The sequence below is a fragment of the Cetorhinus maximus genome, chromosome 27 (assembly GCF_964194155.1).
Source record: "Cetorhinus maximus chromosome 27, sCetMax3.hap1.1, whole genome shotgun sequence".
Classification (NCBI taxonomy): domain Eukaryota; kingdom Metazoa; phylum Chordata; class Chondrichthyes; order Lamniformes; family Cetorhinidae; genus Cetorhinus; species Cetorhinus maximus.
In genome coordinates this window covers 12970954-12980493 of record NC_135905.1, presented here as the reverse complement: position 1 = coordinate 12980493, position 9540 = coordinate 12970954, and positions in this window count along the sequence as shown.

The following is a 9540-nucleotide window of genomic DNA, read 5'->3' as shown; positions in this document are numbered from 1 at the left end:
AAATACACATGCTGAAGAAGTGACTAAAATACACTGGCTTTAATGTTCCTGTGTCCTTTCCATGATGTTCCAAATATTAACTGTGGCCTGGCTGCCCAGACTGATAAGCATGCCAAAGAATGCTGTGTAGCAGGCATGCTGAAGTGTCCACACCGCTGGACCTATCTCCTGAAATTGCACTCTGGTGCAAATTGAATTGAATTCTGGAACCATCACTCATTTCCTGCTGTCACCTATTCCACTTCTAGCGGAAGAAAATCCAATCCCTCATGCCTTTTATTTCGTTGCCCCCCCATGTGACGCCCACCATGACGTTAGTAAGTGACCAGCAAAAATAAAAAATAGCGTCTTGTGTGAATCTACATGTTCATCAAACTGAATGGGAGCTTGCCTGTTTCAAGCATGCATTGTCAAGCACTGTGGTGTGAGGCAGAACACAGTCAGCTGAAGTGCAAAGCTCCACCTGTTCAACAAAGTGCTTTAGCTTCATTTGGAGAAAAACATCTAAACTGCATTAATGTGACACTTCTTTCCTGCGGCTATTATGCTGCAGAAAGCCAGTTGGTGAAGGATGGAACTGGAGCCAATCTTTACACACTTTTATAAGCATTTATTTACTGAGTTACACATTACATGCATGTAGTTCCTAACTCAACAACCAAGGTTTCAGAAATAAAAACAGAAAATGCTGGAAAAAACTCAGCAGGTCTGACAGCTTCTGTGGAGAGAGAAACAGAATTAACATTTTGGGTCCATATGATTCTTCTTCATACGGACTTGAAACGTTAACTCTGGCCAGAATCTTCCATTCGGCATGTGGCTGCACACCTGCTGAACTGTCAAAGGCCTGTTAAGACCATTGATTAACTAATTAAACTGATTGTCAGGGCTGCCCGTCCAACCTTAAGGTCGGCGGGTGGGCAGGCGAAGAGCCCAGGCGGCCTTTGCACTTTTCATGAAACCCCATCCACGGGCGGGATGAGGTTTCATGAAGTGTTTATTAATTAAATAAAATGTCTTCTGAAAATTCATAAACATGTCCCAGCTCATGTGACAATGTCACATGAGGGGACATTTCTGAGTAATTTTATTTTTTTTGCAATTTTTGTTATGAAATTAATCTCCCTGAGGCAGCTCCCCAACTCTCCCTCCTCCCCCCGTCCACACAGTGCTTCTGGGTGCACGTCACGCTGGGTGGGCCTTAATTGGCTTGCCCATGTAAAATGGCAGCTCCGCGCCCACCCGCTCCCGGACAGCCTGCCCGATGGGGAGAAAACTCTCCCCTCTGTTTCTCTCTCCACAGATACTGCCAGATCTGCTGAGTTTTTCTAGCATTTTCTGTTTTGATTTCAGATCTCCAGCATTCATAGTGTTTTGCTTTTAACTAGATTTTCAGTCGGTGTCTGTTTATAGTGGGCTCAGGTGAACCCCCAGTTAGTGCCCGCTATCTGCATACAATTAAACATAATGACAACTAACAATGGTTTCTGAGTGAGATTACCAAATTAGAAACAACCTTTGTGATAACACTGACAGTCCAAACTCATATCATAGAAATTTTACAACTCAAAGCATTTAATAAACTACGATAGATTCAAACTGGGCTCATCTTTCAGTGCTGCCATCTTTCAGATAATAGACCAAACTCAGATTCCAACTGCCCTCTTCTGTGGACGTGAGAGACCCCAGGGCATTATTTTGAAGAAGATCAGAGAAGTTCTCTTGGTGTCTTGGGCAATTTTTATCCCTCAGTCAACATCATTGAAAAATCAGATTATCGGCTCATTAATCTCATTGCTGTTTGTGGGGTCTTACTCTGTGAAAACTGACTGGTGCTTTTCTTTACATTGTGACTGTGGCTATACTTTAAAAAGTATATCATTGGCTGCAAAGTGCTTTAGGACATCTTGAGGTCATGAAAGGTGCTATACAAATGAAAGTTCTTCGTTTCTTTACTGTGCCACTTGGTTCCCCAAAGCTCTTGTTCCTAATTTTATCAGTTATTTTAGAGATAATGATCCAGGAGCAAACAGCTCTTCAAACATCTTCCTTGCACTCCTGGAAGATACACAATCCCAGCCTTTCCCTCCTCTCCATTATATGAATACTACGATCAGCATTCCTCTAAATCTTCCACTCTTGTTCCTCCTTATGTTCAAAATACCATGTCACAGGCCCTCTCTCCTCTTCACATGGTCACTCTTTTGAAAGCAGGACTCATCATATAGTTTCCTACTCTTTCCAGGGACATCAGTGTTGGACGCCCTTTCTCTCACCAAGATTTCTATCAGCTTGCAATCTCCAGCCTTTTAAAACCCAGGCTTTGTATTGCTTAACCATTTATTCCAGCTCTATTTTATCTTATATCCCGATCCTTTTCTTTGATGGTGTTCTCTAGTTAAGTGCATCGACGGACAGAAGGATCTGGGTGTACAGGTCCACAGGTCACTGAAAGTGGCAATGCAGGTGGACAAGGTAGTCAGGAAGGCATATGGCATTGGCAGGGGTATTGAGTATAAAAGCTGGGAAGTCAAGCTGCAGCTGTTTAGAACCTTGGTTAGGCCACACTTGGAATATTGCGTGCAATTCTGGTCGCCACATTACCAGAAGGATATGGAGGCATTAGAGAGGGTGCAGAGGAGGTTTACCAGGATGCTGGCTGGTCTGGAGGTTATTAGCTATGAGGAGAGGTTGGAGAAACTCGTTCTCACTAGAGCGACGGAGATTGAGGGGCGACTTGATAGAAATTTACAAAATTATGAGTGGCATGGACAGTGTAGATAATCAGAAGCTTTTTCCCAGGGCGGAAGAGTCAATTACTAGGGGACATAGATTTAAGGTGAGAGGAGAAAACTTTAGAGGAGATGTGTGGGGGAAGTTTTTTGCGCAGAGGGTAGTGAGTGCCTGGAATTCTTTGCCAGATGAGGTGGTGGAAGCAGGTATGATAGTGGTGTTTAAGAGGCAGCTTGACAAATACATGAATAGGATGCGAATAGAGGGATATGGACCCCGGAAGTGCAAGATGTTTTAGTTTGACGGGCAATATGATCGGCGCAGGCTTGGAGGGCCGAAGGGCCTGTTCCTGTGCTGTACTTTTCTTTTCTTTGTATGGACATTGTTTCCTCGATTAAAAACATATTTGGTGGTCTGTTACAGTTCATTCAGGGAGTCTGAGTTGCTGTGGCATCAGGACATGCACGTTGTAGCCTGGATCTATAGATAGTGATGGTAGAGGCTTAAAGGCTCTTACTATCACATGGCTGACCAGGAATCCCTACTGCTCTTACCTCCTGCCATTGGCATGTGTTGGGAGGATTTACAAGTTGATACTCAACCTGTTTGGCTGTGTTATGAACATACCTTCCTTGGCCATCAAGCCCTGGAGGGTGGGACTTGGACCCAGAGCTGGCTAGCTCAAAGATATGCTGCCCACTGCACCGAAAGACCTCCTGAAAATAAACAGATTTAGGTAACTGCTATTGAACAGAAAAAGGATAACTAGGAAAGAGGAAAAACAAAAGCTGGAAAAGAGTCATCGGATGGCCACTGAGGAATGGATCATGATTATGATGAAGACAACCTGAAGGCAATATTGCCACAGACATTACGTTTACTGATCAGCAGTATTCAAAATGTCATGACATCACCTTTAGTTGCTTTGAAGGCACAAGGCCATAAATACTCAGAGGAAAACAGCAATTAGTTTGTTAAGGAGATAGTTAATTATTAAATCGTTAATTTATTAATATACAATCATAAAGTTTTTACAAATCTTGGAACTAGGACTCCTATCAGTTTGAGTGCTGTGCTTATTGCATGGCTAATGTTTGATAGTGTTGAACCTAGGGCCTCCGTGTCTAATTAAATTGATCTTAGATGCCAGTGCTTGGAAACCAAATTGTGTTGGCAGTTGTCTTTCACTGGAGTACTTCACCTGGGAAATGCAGTCCTTTCACCTGAGTTTCACTAAAGCAAGCTCCCTGGGATCAATATGTGACTTCAACACTGGGTGAAAATTTGAACGATTTGTCCGCCTTTTTTGAACATGGCCGATTTTATTTCTAACAATTCCTTGCTAAGAAGTAGATAAAATAGTGCCACAAAATCATAAGACCTGAAATTAGAAAAAATACGCAGTGCCACTGTATAAAATACAGTTATATTAATTTTGTTCCCTATTCGCTTGGTACATGCTCAAGCTCAGAGGGGTGGATAAACCCAGCTCATAAACCTATATCATAGATTTCAGTGCACCCATAACAAAATTGTTAAGAATCAAATTATCCTGACCAGCTCCTATAAAGTTTACATAAACCGAACAGACAAATGTAAAATATCCCCAAGATTAGTTACAAAAGTAATTTAATAAAAAATAGTTTCATTAACCTATTATGCAATTTTTTTTAGTGACTGTTCTCAAGTGTTAAGGACAAAAAGCACAGCTGACTCAAAGGCTGGTGTAAGAAATGGGTTTTAATGGGGGTCTTATTTGGTACAGAAGTGGAAGGGATAAAGATTTTAGGGGGAGAATTCCAGAGTGTGGCCGGGTCTAGATCACTGAAGGCATTGCTGTCAATGGTAGACCAAAGCGAAAGATGCATAAGAGGCTAGTGTTGGAGGGATGAAAAGTTTGGTGGAGGTTTGAGGGCTGATAGCATTTTGGCGGAGTGAGGCTGTGGAGGATTTAAGTGTGAGAATTTTAGATTTGGGGTGTTACAAGGCATGGAGACAATATAGCTCGTGCCATGGGCGATGGGTGAGAGGGACGTGGGTTGGAACTTAGTTCAGGTGACAGGGGTCTTGCCCACTGGCTGGAGACTGGTGACAGCCCTACATCACTTCCATCAGCATTAACTGGCCAGAGGCAGGCCTTCTCCGGGATTCAGGACCTCCGGGGCAACTGCCAGCAATGCACCCACCAGAGGGCTAAGATCGCCGAGGGACCCAGGCTACAGGTGAGTGAGAGTGGGATGCGGGCTGTGGAGGGATGGGTCTCGCTGGCTAGGAAGGCAGGGGAATGGGAAGAAAGGGCAGGGGACAGTTCTCTGTGGGGCCCCCTTCCTGATGTTGGGTCCCTCAATCAGACACTGAGTGTGCCTTAGAATGAGGAACCCCCTGGATGCCTGCGAGTAAACATGACTGGGTTTGTGTCTTGGGTTTCCTGTGTGGTAATCCTCTATCCGCTGGTGGTTGGATTCCTGTGGTGGCTGAGGCCATTAGGTAGGCATTAATTTCCCTCTTAAGGGCCTCAATTAGCATCCAGGCAGGAAGGTCTGATGGCTGAGCTGCAGTTATACATTATAGAGGTAGCTGGAATAAACTGATGTAACAATATCCATTGGAACTTAGTAGAACAAGAGGTGATATCATTGAAACATGGAAGGTCCTGAGGGGACTTGACAGGGGTGGATGCTGAGACAGTGTTTCCTCTTGTGGGGGAGTGTAGAACTAGATAGCGCAGTTTAAAAATTAGGTGTCCCATTTAAGACTGAGATGAGGAATATTGGAGCAGTATAGGTAAGCCAATTAATATTCGATGAACCTGGTAGGATGTTGAAGAAGGAAGCTGCATTAGGCTATCTATCTGAGATGTCTCTGAGACAGAAAAATGCCCGGATTAAACAATTCATTCAAGGAAGAGAAGACTTTTTGAAAAAGGGTTATGAAGTCTCTATATACAGCTGAATATTTCACAGTGTCTGGTTGAGAGGACAATCAGCAAACAAACTAACTCAGATCTTGAGCAGTTTATAATGGGAACAAATGTTTTTGAAAGGAAATATGAACAGATTGTGGAAACATGATAGAAGATGGGGTATCGGAGTGCTGACCAGAGAGTTACAAACTCCACTGCTCACCCTGACTATAAGTCTCGTATTCCAATCTTAGGTCAATTATTGGACAGGATGCAAAGCTTGGCAGGGGAGTGTTCCATCTCTCCTTTAGTATAGAAAACTCATTGGATCAGCCATATGAGAAATATTTCCCCTTTGTCAAATCAAACATGATGGTGAAGACAAATAAATCTGTGGCCTTAAATTGACTGAAATAAATGAGCTTATCAGCAAGGAAACTAAAAATAGAAGAATGTAAAAACAAACTCCTTAATTGTCTGTTGAAGACTAATTGATAGAGATTGATTGTGATGATTAGTCAACAATTCCATTATCATTGTTTAATGTCACTAGCAGGAAGGTAGAGACAGTTCAGAGCAAGGTCACTCGACTTATCCTGGGGTGAAGGGGTTATCTTATGAAGAAGGATTGAGAAAGTTGGGCTAATACCCATTGGAATTTAGAAGATCAAGAGGTGATATTAATGAAACTTGTAAGGCCCTGGGGGGCCTTGACAGGGTGGATACTGAGAGAGTGTTTCCCCTTGTGGGGGAGTGTAGAACTAGGGAGCACAGTTTAGGGGTCTTCCATTTAAGACTGAGATGAGGAACTTTTTTTCTCTCAGAGGGTCATTAGTCTGTCAAATTCTCTTCCCCGTAGAGCAGTGGATGCTGGATCATTGCATATTTTGATGGCTGAGTTAGATAGGTATTTTATTGACAAGGGAGCCAAGGGTTAAGGGAGGCAGACAGGTAAAAGTGGAGTGAGGCCACAGTCAGATCAGCAATAATCTTATTGAATGGCGGAGCAGGCCGAATGGCCTACTCCTGCTCCTAATCCTTGTGTTTTTTGTGTGTTCTTGTGGTAGGAGGTGAAGTTTTTTTTTGTTCATTCATGGGATGTGGGCATCGCTGGCTAGGCCAGCATTTATTGCCCATCCCTAATTGCCCTTGAGAAGGTGAAGGTGAGCTGCCTTCTTGAACAGCGCTGCAGTCCATGTGGTGTAGACACCCACAGTGCTGTTAGGGAGGGAGTTCCAGGATTTTGATTCCTGGGATGAGAGGATTATCCCATAAGGAGCAATTGAGTATAATGGGCCTATACGCTTTGGAGCTTAGGAGAATGAGTAGTGAAATCATTGAAACATATATGATTCTGAGAGGGCTTGACGGGGAGATGCTGAGCGGCTATTTTCCCTGCTGGAGCATCTAGAACTAGGGGTCATAGTTTCAGGATAAGGGTTTACCAGTTGCAACTGAGATAAGGAGGAATTTCTCCACTCAGAGGGCTGTAAATCTTTGAAATTCTCTACGCCGCAGGGCTGGGGATTTTCAGTCATTGAGTATGTTCAAGGCTGGGATTGATAGATTTATGGATTCAAAGAGAATTAAGGGATATGAGGATAGGAGGTTGACTATCAGCCATGACATTATTAAATGTCAGAAGAGGCTTGCAGGGGCATACCGCCCACTCTTGCTTCTATTTCTTATGTTCTTAGTTCTTAATGAGATGGACCTTGGTCCTTTTTCATCTTGGCCAGGGTATTGCCCTTGTTGGACCGGCTTGGTGGGGGCGAGCAGGAGCAGTCGGGAAGCCAACCACTGCCCGCGATCGGGCTGCGGCTGTGATTTCACGCACTGGGCCAATTAAGGCCCATCTAGCGTGAAACGCGCGCTGCAGCATGGGCGCACGCAGGAAAAGCTCCCTCAGACACCGAGTTGCCTCAAGGAGATGAAGATTTTTGAAAATAAAAAGGAAAGATTTAAAAAATGTTAAAAACATGTCCCCTCACATGACTCTGTCACATGAGCAGGGAAATGCAATGAATGAAATTTAAACATTTTAATTTAATTTTTATTTGCTGTTGGAAACTTCATCCCGCCTGTTGGATGAGGTTTCCTAAAAAATCCAAAGGCCGCTTTGGCCTTTTTGGCTGCCCACCGACCATAAGGTTGGACGGGCAGCAGAAAATTGAACTTAATTATCACTTTAATGGCCTTAATAGGCCTGTTAACCGTTGGCGGGCGCACTGCTGACTCCCATGCATGCCTGCCAACCAAAATATTGCACAAGTGCACGATGACATCGGGACGCTCACCCGATGTCATCGCCTGACATTTTACGCTCGTTCGGGTTGGGTGCCCACCCACCGAGGTGAAAATTCTGGCCCTCGTATTTGCTATGCTCTTAACTTAGCAGGATCTTTTCATTGGCCGACAGATGTAACAGTTGCATATTTGCATTGAGTTTTTTTTATGACCTCCCACTATCTTATTTAACGTTGATTTTCAGATCATTAATGTAGCGCTTATCAGGGTGAGAAGTGTGAAATGAGCACGTTGCTCACCATTGGCAACCATCATCAGCGTCAAATGCTCTCAGGTCCCATATGGCATGCGCTAGGTGCAGAGTAGAGTTCCCTAAACATCGCCACAGCAATGCCAGAGCAGCAACTGTATTCACAGCAATTGCTTCATGTGCAGTTTGTTTGAGAGTAAATGGCAATTTACTGCCTATTTGTTGGCAACACTGGTGCCACAGATATGAACCCATTAGAAGGTAGGTATTAATTCCTGGTAGGGACCCTTATTCCCAAAAGTGAGGGAATGAATTGTAATCAGACCCTAGATTTGAAACGGCACCTAAATTGCCCATAAATTCCCCAGAATTTATTTTTAACACAAATTAACAGTACAAAATTAGCTTCATTTCAGTAACTCCAGATAGGAAAGAAAAGGAAATTATCTTAACACTATTTTTCTTGTCCACTTCATTTTATTATTCCGTAATTACTTGTTAATTGAAACTCCTCGCATGAACAGGTATCAAAGTAATAAATGAAGAAAGGCCATGTGATATATATATATATATATAATGCAACAAATGAACTAAATTCACTTAATGTGTAAAAAAGTGCTTTTTAATAGATACCACAATCCCCTTGGTTTAATTAGGTCTCACAAAATGTTGTTCAGGGTATCACATGTTGTGGATACAAAATAATGCACTGATGTTTTATGGTTCTACTTGAATATTCAAAGGATTTCCACACTGAACAAGATCATCTCTAAGTACAACCCAATCCTTCGAGTGTCACAAAAGAAATTATTAAGATCTACTTGTTGGTTCCAAGGATATTTGCCTTTGGGCCTCCAACGTAATTATTCATTCATATGTGGAATGCCAGTGCTTGAATTAAGTTTTAATATTAGCAGCATTCGCTGATCACTTCATCATGCATGCATTTTAACAACAGGATTTTTATCTGCAGATTCTGCCTTTAATTAAAATGTATTGCCTAGTTTGTTTTCCCATTTTTAAAAGAAAAAAACACGAGTAATGATTCAGAGCACAAGGTGCACTTTTTCTTTGAACCACTCAACTGAGCTACAAATAAGCCATCATTAAAAGTTGACAGGAATAACAATCAAATATGCCTTTTCTATCAGGTGGTATCTTTTCTGGTGTTGGCTTTGGAACAAATCTTAACTTGCAATAAAATCCATGGTCACTCTGTCGGCAATCAGCAGCTAAAACTGGGACATGGCCTTTTAGCATATCTGCTGCAATTTCTACCACTATATTCCAGAAGGTGATGACAAGAGTATTGTTTCATGGGTTGCTAATATTAACTCTACCTCTCCCAAGTGGTCATTGTACTTTGGACATTGGACGTCAAGGGGGCTTTCAGTTAAGCTAATCCAAA